The following is a 12,168-nucleotide window of genomic DNA, read 5'->3' on the forward strand; positions in this document are numbered from 1 at the left end:
AACTAATTAATGACAACCAGATGTTTATTTGTTTAAAAAAGTTATTTTGGATGTTTAAAGTTAGGCGCCCTTCAGAAGATATTTTGTCTTTTGAAAGTAGACATAGGGAAAAACAAAATACATAAATACTACTGTATATGCAAGTGTAGATCTAGGTAGGTACCTACTTAAAACTGAAAAGGTAGTAGGTATATTTACCGTTCAATAAACACCACACTCAAAATTTTTGATCAAATGCACAATAAAGAATTGCATTGGCATTGCTTTGCGTATAGTAAGTAAATCTCAACTACTATAATACATAATTGAGTAGATCTTCGGGCTGGTACCTAATCACGGCATTTTATTTTTGTACCTACCTATTTTTTTAAACGCATTTTTTATTAAACTGTTCCAAGGAAGCTTATATTTTTAGAATACGTACGAATGTGGCTTTGTAATTATATTTTTTGTAGGCGATATCGGCACTAGTTCAAAGTTTATGGTCATTTGAAGAATTTTGTTGTAAATAAAATTCTAGATTTTTGACCGTAATTCGATATTTTGTCCGTAAAGATAATTTTTTTGTTTCAGAAAATGATTGGCCATCTTTTATTTATGCGAAAATGATACCACACTTGTCCTAGTAGTTATAATTTAGCAGTTATGACGACCAATAGCGCGCGCGGCGTAAGAAGAGTTTACCCCCTCCCCCTCCCTCACAGCAGCGTGTCTCCCGCTGCCTCCCGGGCGATTTCCATTCGGGTCTACTTAAGTAACAAGTGTACTAAGTCTGGTACTTTAATGACAAAAATATTGGTTCCCATATATTAAGTGCACATAACAACCCAACTAACAGAAATGTCCAAGTTGCTTGATGAATTCCTTGTTTCGAAATTCTTCAAAAAATGACAGGATTTTTTGACAATTGTAGAAAAACTCATTTTGAGTTTCATTTTAATAATTTAATAATTATAAAAGAAACCCTTTTTTGGAGGTTTGGGCCGTTTTTGAGTTTTTTTGAGTCGAAAAACAATACCGTCCTTTATTATATCCCGAAGAACATGTGTATCAATTTTCAAAGCGATCGGACGTCTCTACATATAGTTATCGTGCACACGGACAGACAGACGGACAGGTAGACGGAGAGATAGACGGACGGACGGACGGACGGACGGACGGACGGACAGACATACGGACGAACAGACAGACGGACGAACAGGCGGACGGACAGACAAACGGGCAGGCGGACGAGCGGACGGACAGGCACTAGGCAGACAGACGGACAGGCGGACGGACAGACAGATAGCAATACAAAAGTATAAAACGATCTCGTGGATCGTTAATAAACACATATTAAAACGCTTAGGAAAATATTCACCAAGTTTGACTAAATATTACCTAATAAAGACAAGGTTGCAATATGTCACAATAAATAAACGCATATTTGATATTTAATATGTGTTCAGATAGGTAAGTATCCAAATTACACATAATCAAAACTGGGAAGCGATATACCTTTTTCGATCGATAATTATTTACTTTATTGCTCAGATGCAAATATTTACGGAAAGTTGCCTAACATACATCAAGAATTTCTGAAGCAATTTGGCCACGGACATGAGATTTAGAAGCATTTCAAAATCACGGACAATGATTGATGACCATCAGAGTATTTATTGTTATTCATTTGATGTAATTTTAGATAAAAATATGGATTCCGCGTACTTCCGCTGTCTGTGAATCTAGAACAGGAAATATGGCTGTCGTATGTTTACAAAAGGTCCCATTTTAAGGAAACCATGAAACTTTTATTTCATCTTTTAACATGAATATCTTGGCGATATGTATTTCTCTTAATAGAATAACTCTTTTATAGGACAACGAATGAATCTCTGTATTAAAGAGCTCTTAGCTCTGTGCGGTGTCTGTCCGTCCGTCCGTCAGCACGATATCTCGTAAACGAATGGACCAATTACAATTAAATTTTGTAGGTGGATTCTTTATCAAATTTGTAGATTGGAGTTCATGAATTGGCAATGTAGACCAAAAAATAAAGAAGGTCCTTTTGACATCTCTGTTAATTATGAACCGAATTGCATGAATTCAATATGCGCATAGCTTTAGCCATATCAAACGCAATTCCAAAGGATGAGCCTAATCGATCAACATGCACAGTGCTCTTTTCGCATCTCGACAATTTATAAACCGAATTGCAAGGTAAGGTAATGAAATTTGATACTTATTTATGGAGGGATTTAAATGAAATTTGACGAACGACCTTGGGGAAAACCTGTTGTCAAAGTCCAAGGCCACGAGCTTGTTTATGTGAACTTTTAGTTATAGTATAGCCCCCAATTTGTCAGTGATTTTTGCCATTTCCAGGTTATTTATTTTTACCATACATTTTATTTGATTTAAATTGTAGGAGATGGATATTGTTTCATAATAATCCCTATATCTTTGATATTATTAACGATCTTCGAGATCGTTTCTAATTTTGTATTGCTGTCTGTCTGTCCGTATGCACAATAACTTTGTGTAGAAATGTCCGATCGCTTTGAAAATTGATACACATGTTCTTCAGGAATCAGGATATATGAAAGGTCGCTATTGTTTTTCGGCTACGTAGACCAACGGGCCAAAAAGTTACAGCCTCCAAAAAGGGTTTCTCTTGTTACCACGAACATATGAATGTCCGGTTTTCTCTATTAAGCCCCCCATTCACACGCGAGCGCGGTTCGCCAACATGGTTGGCATTCTTTGGCGCGTGTTGACCGTCTCGGGAACACACGTACGAGCTATATTAGCGAACATTCACTGTTTTCACTTCCTTCAGTCAATATGCGCGTATCACAAAAAAACGTTGCAGCGGCCGTACTTATTATAATAAATAATGAAAAGAAAACCGAAAGAAAACGGAAGAAATTTTGGATGAAAACGTGGTTAAAACAAAGAGAAAGATATTCAGATATGAATTTGTTAAATGAATTAAGAACGTCAAGTCCTGATGACTATAGGAATTATTTGCGGATGGATGAAAATTCATTTCAAAAGTTATTAGAAATGGTTAGACCATACATTGAAAGAAAGAATACAATATTCCGCCAAGCTGTGTCCGCAGAAGCCAGATTAATTGCTACTTTAAGGTAAGCAGATATTTTAAACGAGCTAGTAAATCACTAACAATTTAATATCAGTTTCACGTTTGTGAAGTCCGTTAAAAATTCGACCTCATTATTAATTTTTTGAGCCATTTTATTCGAATTTGTAATAGAAGTTCGCTGTTGCCACCACACACGTAACAACAAGTGATGAGCCTACTGAAAGCACAACAAGGATTTCAAGTTGGACAGAAAACCGCCGAGCATGGTTGCGCTCGTGTTGGCGCCAGCCACACACCAACGAATATACAGCGAGCGCAACCATGTTGGCGGACAGCGCTCGCGTATGAATGGGGGGCTTTAGTCAATATTCCTTAAACTTTAGGCAACTGTTCAGATGCAAAAAATACTGCGCATGCGCATTCCAACTTTTGTATTTGCGCAATCCTAATTTTTAGCGCATTTTTTAAGAATTAAAAACAATGTGCTATTGTTTGCGTTTTGTCCGTCCGTCCGGACCCACTTCTACCGTTTTGAACTACTTCTAGGGGAGTGGTCCTAGAGTCCTGGAATTTTTTGCAGTAGGTAGCCTATAGCTTGAATGTGTGCCAAACGGATATCAAATTTTGCTGTCTAAAAGGGAGGCCCCCCCACGAATTATTTCCTGAGATGCTGTATTTGAAAGTAAAACGTGCATAACTTTTACGACACCCAATTGGTCTCAGATTTTGCATCGCATGCCTTTAGTGGTGGTGGTGCCAAGTTAAACTTTAGAGAATAAAGGGAGGGGTAATCACATGTTCAACCCTTCATGGTATTCTAATGAAAGGTCTCATCGAAATAAATTGGTTTGTGCTCTTATCAAAGTACGGGGTGGAGGGGAAGGGGGGGGAGGAGTGGAAATAAGTTTATCCTTCATGGTACTCTAATGAAAGGTCTCAACGAAAGGAATAAATTTATACTCACCATAGTCCTCCTCCTCGATCCCTTGTCGTGATCGGTTATAATTCCTTATATCTTAAGAGTGAATTGTCAAAGGAAAGTACCTACAAGGGCGATTGGGACGTTTGGAAGAAATATAACCATTGGGCATTTAAATAAAATTTGATACATAGCCACTTGGAATAAAGGCAAATATAACGCCAGTTTCAAAATTTGGTTTTGCGCATGCGCAGTGTTAACTTTCTTATTTATGGAGGGATTTAAATGAAATTTCATACATAGCCACTTAGAATAAAAGCAAATGTAGCGCCATTTTCCAAATTTGGTTTTGTGTAGGATATGCACTGCCAACTTTCTTATTTATGGAGGAAATTTCGTAGGGGTGTTTAAAAAATGCGCTTTACCTGCACAAGGGTTGTGCACAATTTGCACTTGTTTTATTTGTTAATATATTTAAATGAAATTTTGTATACCTATAGGCAAGTAAAACTAATGCCGCTTCCAAAAATTTGTTTTACAAGCTATGCTGATCTGGTGGTATAGAATCAACTTCTTAACGTACTTATATTGTAAACATGATATATTATGTGTGAAAAATTGAAAACCTCGAGGATCGTTCGGTATTCAGTTGTATCGGATTTTTAAAAGCGCAAATTTTAGTTTTCAAACATTCATACATTTTATTAAAATAATTTGTATAATCACATATGAGAAATCCGTAAGGTGCGTCAATCAAATCACCACGAGTATGGAGTTACGTGTTTGTATTGTGTTACTTAATTTCACTTTGAGAGCTTAATCTAGTTTTATAAACTAGAAATTCTAGTCGCCTTCCAGTGCATTGCTAGCTACATGCACATTGCACGCTCCTCCTTCAAATCCACGTCAATTAAAGTACCACGTACATTTAGAGAATGCTTTTTATAATGCCAGTGAAACGGGGATGCAGCAAAAAAAAATCCCGTTTTAAAGTATAACTAGTCAGGCAGCCCATTTTAGAAGCTCATTCTTATTTCTCCCCCTATATAAACCCTCGATATTAGATTTAGAAGCGCGCCCAACTAACGATCCACAAAATATTCGGTGGAGCGTCGCGTATTTTATTTTTAACAAACAAACATAGTTAAAGTTAGAGTATGTTCCCGAGACCGCAATAAAGAACTGTGCCTAGCAGAGCGCTTTGTTTCATCAAAGTGTAAAATTTAATAAAAAGTAGACGACACCGACATCGTAATTTTGAATTATGACTTGAAATTCTATCTCAAATAAAGTTTTAATTAAAAATTTAGAGATTTATTTTTCCTACCCGTTATTTAATTTATTTGGCCGTTTTCAAAGCCATTCCAAAAAGATTTTCCGTTTCCAGACTTACTGGGGAGCATTAATCACGAATTTTAAATGCAAACCAATTACATTCACAACTTTTTATGAGAATAGACCAATTCCTTACTTACATCACGCCTTTGTTTCACACTAAACATAACATTCCTTTAATACTTACCGGCCCACCTTCGCGATGATCTACGGATAGGGAAAAAGCAAGATCTCTTCGTTACAAATACTTTATTTTATTTTCTTTCTTTAAGTAACAAAATTTAATCTTTTCACGTTCTCTCAAAAAAGTACTTTTAAATAAATTTTTCCTAACTGTAAAAGTCAGAAATGATCACCTACAAATAAAAACCATAGAGGTAACACCACCAGCAACGTAAAACATGAATAGGGGTTTTCTGTCTGGGCTCACAATAATAAATTAACAATCGTGAAGGATTAGTTTATCATTAAACGAAACGATTTATTTACCTACTTTCATTTGCAAGGATTTTGTACACATTTTTGTAAACATTTACAAATGATAAAAACATGTAACAGAGTTGCGAATATGTAATCCAGGCTTTTCAGAAATCAATCAATTATATGTACCAGCCTAATTTTTTTGAAAAAAATGACCTGCCCAGTGTCCACTCTAAGGCTGATTTGTATTTATTTTATGAGGTGATATCAAATCATTTAAGGAATTAGTTACCATTGTTTGCCCTTTCAAAGTAAAACTCTATTTTCTTCGTCACGTTCATGTCAAGGCAGCTCCGATCGTTTTAGTTGTAGAGTTTTATACAGAGTGGTACAAATTCGTGGCCCATCATTGGGAACTCCGTAACGTCGAGGGATACAGTGTATGTTAAATGGCGGCATCGTTGCCCATTTCTGGGATGAAAAAAACCCAATTTTTGTAAAAATTTTGAAAATAACTCATATATCAACGAGAATCTGAATATGTTACCTCATAATTGGGACACTACGTGTGCGTATCTACATGGCGAGTTATACCCCTGCCTACAAGCAACCACCTGAAGTTTGTGAGGATGGTACCGACCACGTGTGTGTTTTACTTAGACCATATAGTAGTACATGGACTGCTATTAGCCCTATGCTTTCAATACAAAATGGGTGGTCACGGATAGAGGGCACCGTAGTCTTAAATATACTCTTGATCATCTTCTATACGTCCACAAATAAGAAGAGGTTTGTGAATTTATAGGTTAACAGTGTCAAATCGTTTCTAATCGGACAGCTTCGTACAGATTCGTTTACCCTGAAACTCACATACCCAGGCGATGTCCTTGACCATATTTTAGTTACAATTAGCAGTCCGGTCTAAGGTGTTTTACGAAAGGTATTTAAGGGATTAAAAAATGCATGTCGTAGGTTGGTGTCAAAAGCTGTCCGATTTATTATTATATTTATTACTTATTAGACTGTCAAGCATCGGAAGTAGATCGTTGTGTATTTACTTACCGTATGGAAAGGTAGCAGTCTAATAATCAGTGGCATCTGGGTAGGTGACTTAGTTGTCATCAGCAATTACTCTATTCTAGAAAACATGCGCTTTTGTATGTAATGTAATTTCGCTATGTTCGATTTAAAAAAAAACGCATCATTCTATGAGGTGTGCGCGGTTCACATTCCCACCAGCAAAACGCGCAACTTGCATGACTGAACAGCAACGGTTTCTATAGTCTTGCCCCTAATCATGTTATACACTTGATTTAACGACGCCTAGAGAGCCTAAATTAACAGATAATTGTTTGTGTCTAGGTTTAAGTCATATATATATTAATATATTGGTAAGTATTATGATTCATAATTTCAACAGTTCTTCGGCGATTAATATGGGTTAGGCAAAACCGAGCCGCTGAATATTTATATTGCTGTGTTTATTTTGTCTGGCAGGATGAAATTTTCGGACATCTTAATTAAGATGGACAAGGGCGGTCTCCTTTTTATGTAATTAACTTTTGTAATTAAATTTTATTAATTTGTTGTTGGTCTATGTAACGGCATGGAGATTATTATGGTATACGAGAAAGCGGTCAAGGTTGATTTTGTTTACATTTTTATTTTATTTAACGTAGAATTTCCGGCAATTTTGTTCGGTTTATGTCTGTTATCAAATGTAAAAACTTAATTTAATTGACAGGTGGATGCGATTTATCACCTTTTCTGTGTAGTTAAGAGAGATGAAATTTTATTTTTCCTAGAATTTTTGTTTGGATTTTGCAACGGGAGGAATTACAAAATCTACAAATAAGGGACAAGGACAATCCGAGGGATCTTGATCTAAAGTAACTGTTACTCCCCAAGCTAGCAGGTATGGGTTTAATTATAGGGTGGAAAGGATCAGGGCGCCAAGAGCGTACAATATCGAGTAATTCAGTTATCGTGGTGACTGTCTCCGCTCTAAAAACAATTGTTTGTAGGACAACTCGGTTATTACAAACAAGAAATAAAACAACAATACACGGGAGGGTTTTTATATTGGCAAATAAATTCCCTAGTTTAAATGAGGAGTGATACATCAGGAGGCAACGGGCTACACAAGGTTCTATAAAAAATAGTTACTGTACTGCAAGGGCACAAGGGGATACGAGAAAGATCTTTCTTTTATCTTTGCTACCCAATATGTCACCTAACCTAGGGTATGCTAATGCAAAGCAAAACTCTTGTTGACGCTTCACAAGTAGGTGATTTGACTATTATACGTTCGAATGAGTCGCAGTAGTTCAGACGGATGACTATATAAAAGTTGTAGTTTTGTGTACCTTGACACAACCTCTTAAAAACAGGTACGTTATAATTGAAATTTACATAAACATTAACATTGGTAAATAGGAAGACACGAAATGGGAACAATAGACGACACAAACAGGAAACTTCTGACCTTTATTGGCTGATCACCTTAGCAGATGGTACTAAATCGAGGGGTAAGCTTTATCTGCAGCCTCCTACTCTTCTTATCAAATGTTGTAGCGGCCAGATAGAGGATCAGATATGCCTAAGGGTTTGTTGATCAGCCGAGAGATGTTAAATGTCGTTGGATATTCAGCGTATAAAAAAGAAGCTAAAAGGTAAGTCAACTAAATGTGGAACAGGTTATTAAATATTTACCTCGCAGGTGTTACGAGCTTCTTAACATGTGCACCGATATTTAATCCGTCGAAGCGAAATATAGCTCTACCAAAAATACTACTAAAGGGTAGCAACTACTGAGCCAACTTTCCAAAATTATTAATCCTTAATCAAGGTATTCAATGCAAGTTTATAATAATTGCGAAAAGTGGCAAAAATCGTGTGCTTGATTCTAATACTTAATGCAGAATGCTCTTGACCCACGGGCAAAAATGTGACACAGATAAGGGGAAAGGAATGTGACCGGGATTTATCAAATGGATTAGGGGTAAACTTCACGAAACATTCAAAATAGGAAAGGGACAACACAATTAACATACAAGGATTTAATGAGATTAACGTTACAATTTATCTCTTAATGTCTGATAACAAATCGAATACTAAAAATTATTGGACCTCTATTTTTTCAGTTATTATCGTACGTTGAGGGAGGTCTTTGTTGTCAACTGCGTATGATTGGTTGTTATATTTTTGATTTTTAGAAGAAGGGTTTCTTCTTAAATAGGACGTCCAGAAAAAAGCGCCTCCTTTTGCCACGTTGAAAGTGGAACTACGTTTAGTTGAAGTTTTTAAAATCGGCTTTACACCAAGTTTAGGGCCAAAGTGCGGCCAATTTAATTCATTTTTGATCGCAAGTTTGCCTATACCGACAAGGTTAATTCCGGTGACGTCGTGACGTGTAACCTATTACTTTAAAAACCTGCATTTTGACACACTAATAATACAAATAAATAGTACAAGTAAAATGCCAGCGACTGCGCTGCTTCTTACTTTATTAAGCGAATGCTACATCGAGTGTTGGGTACAACGTGAAGTGTACTGTACGGGCGTACACACAACAACATCAATGCATTAGACCGCGGCCTGGACAATCTTATAATGATAACTTAAACGTTCTACTTTCTACTACTATAGGTTCGTGTTTATAATTCAAATAAATTCCTTGAATGATTGGGCATCCCTCATATTTATATAGGCGAATAAAGATCTTTCATAAACGTATTCGGTCAATCAAATATTTGGGCAATACGGATATCGCAATAAAGCACATAGGCATAATTCACATAGTCGGAGATTTTGGGATATTTTCGTTTCGTCCCATTGTAGTTTATTTTTTCTCACGGACAGTTTAGTTTAACATATTTGTATTGAGTGTGTTATCAAAGAGTATTCTTTGGTTATCAAAGAGTATACTACGTTATATACTCTGTGGTGTTATTAAGAATTGATTCACAGAGTAGGGAAATAGATCATAGTATTGCAGTATTTTTGCAACAGGGTACGAGTATAACGTTTTGGTAAAAATAGATTCAAAATATTGTGATAAAACAATAAAAGAAAGATTCTCTTTTCTTCCCTAATTGAAAGTGAACCCTAAGCTAACCCCAGTTCATGTTACGCCTTAACAAAATAATAACGATTTATAAATTTTTCTAATATAATGTGCTTGTCTCTAATCATCTTAATCACAATGGCTGAATATTCGATGTGTTATAATGGGCAGTCGTACAACGATCTACATAAAAATTTAAATAAACTTAAGCACGAAACATAACCGTATTGTTAAAGAATACTTTTCGGCAATGGCTTCATATATCACATGAAAACAACTCACATATTTCATATTCGTAGCACCTTCACACGGGATGGTATTTAAAAAAGTTCATTTTTATTGTACACTAAAACTCTAACTTCCGCGTCGATTCTCAGGTTACGTATTTGGCTTTCTTGGGGTAGTGTAGAGGCGGACCAAGTGCCGGGGGATACTTCGCCGAATTGCTGTTAGCTGCGATATCATCTCGAAATGCTAAGAATCCTAGCTGGGCGTGCGATGCCTCGTTCAGTGCTCTGGAACGGATGCAAGCTCGATACTGGTCGGCCGTTAGCTTTTGTCCTCCCGGACTTCCGGAACATACCTTCAAGAAAAATAAATATTGTTACTTTTCTCATATAGAACTGGAGATAATTGTATTTACTTGGCTAAAATAGCCGTGAGCCACGCTAAATTGCAATCACAAACTGTGGACGTAGGAAATCGCATTTATATGGTCCCTGTAGGGAATGGCCTCAAACTAACATCCATTCAGTATTGATTAATCTCGATTACTTAATTTTTAGCTTGGGGTTTTCGTTCGTTACATTAGTTTACTTCAAAAAAGAAATGTGAAGTTTTGGTGTATATGTTACGCACAAATATCGAAAACGCCAATGAGCGAAAATAACACACACAACGCGTTATGACCAAAGCCACGGTCGTATACACAGGTCGGGAAATTCTGTTGTTTTAGATGAGGCTCTACGTGTCGTCAAACTCGTAGTCCTTCGCTTAGCTGCTACCTACAGGTGGCGTATGGATCTAGGGATGGTGATTATTTTGAAACCGCTTATATCCGTATAAGTATACGTAAACATACGTCCCGTTGGCATTTAAGCATTCCGTATATGTATTTCGCACCTAGGGTGATGCAATTGGTCAATTTCAAGTCTGCAGCCAATCAACATCAAGAGTGCGAGACGGATATACGGAATGCCATTTGGTGCGAAACACAGGCACATAATGCTCAGGAATATGATGTTTTGATTTTTCAAATCTTCAATTATATGAGTAAAAAATATGGCTTCATAGGAAGCTTAAATTAAAAAAAAATTCAAACGTAAAGAAACCTTATTTAATAATTATTATCTATCATATTTCTTTGTTTATACACATTTAGTTACCTCACACCTCACCTCAGTAAATAATAATAAGTATTTAAGTATAGTATTGTGTGCAATGTTTAATGGCATTGGGCTTATTGACTTTTACGTTTGCCGTCAAATTTCGCGCTCGTTTCTGTTCTCACTCACTCACTTTCAAGGTTTTAAGCAAAGTCATTTTTGAGAACTTAGCAGCTTATAATATTCACATAAACAGTGACTGATAACAAGAATCATGCTCATTTTGCGCTTGAGCATTCCGTGTCTGAGTTTCGCACTGAATGGCATTCCGTATGTGCGTTTCGCACTCTTGGCGCTGATTAGCCGCAGACTTGAAATTGATCAATCGCATCACCCTAGGTGTGAAATACATACGGAATGCTTAAATGCGCCCCTTGGCGCAGATGGTGTAACCGTTGGCTTACATCGCGACAACCCAGGTTCAAATCCGAACGTGTATGCTTTTTTTTTCTATCGTTCATTAAATTGATGCGACTTTTTGCATTATTTATTTGAATTCAGAGGAAGGATAATAGTTATAATGTCACAATGGAAAAGATACTACGGGAGGCTTAATATAATACAGTAGATAGAATAGGTACATTCAATTGAGAAAATTTGATTCGAATTATTCTCTATCTGATTCAAAATGCGCTGTCAAAACTTCGGGCGCGGTTAACGGCAGTTTTTTACCCAGCAAATCTGAAGAACGGCTACGCTAATAATCCGCATTTTGGCCAGCAGCTGTACGCAATATAACGCGCAAGCAGCAAAATGCAAGGCACTACAAAAATACCATGTGCTTCATAAATAAAACACACGCCGCTGACCGGCCAGCTAGCTCTGTTGACCAAATAGCAAACAGCGGAGAGAGAAAGACTAATGTACAGGGTTGTGGGTAACAGAATTAACTTAATTGGTAATTTGCACTTATAACTCCTCGGTCCAGCCTAGGTCGTCAGTACTTCCTTTTGGTCGC

At 36.7% G+C, this 12,168-nt stretch overlaps 1 long non-coding RNA gene across 1 annotated transcript; it reads left to right on the top strand.

Annotated features, from left to right (window-relative positions):
- The first annotated feature begins 8,195 nt into the window (after positions 1–8,195).
- Positions 8,196–8,809, top strand: LOC116172149. The gene is made up of 3 exons (XR_004145594.1): positions 8,196–8,287; positions 8,334–8,431; positions 8,479–8,809. It is a non-coding gene; the product is annotated as an uncharacterized LOC116172149 (long non-coding RNA).
- The last annotated feature ends 3,359 nt before the right edge of the window (positions 8,810–12,168 follow it).

The sequence above is a fragment of the Photinus pyralis genome, unplaced genomic scaffold (genome assembly GCF_008802855.1).
Source record: "Photinus pyralis isolate 1611_PpyrPB1 unplaced genomic scaffold, Ppyr1.3 Ppyr1.4_LG5, whole genome shotgun sequence".
Classification (NCBI taxonomy): Eukaryota; Metazoa; Arthropoda; class Insecta; order Coleoptera; family Lampyridae; genus Photinus; species Photinus pyralis.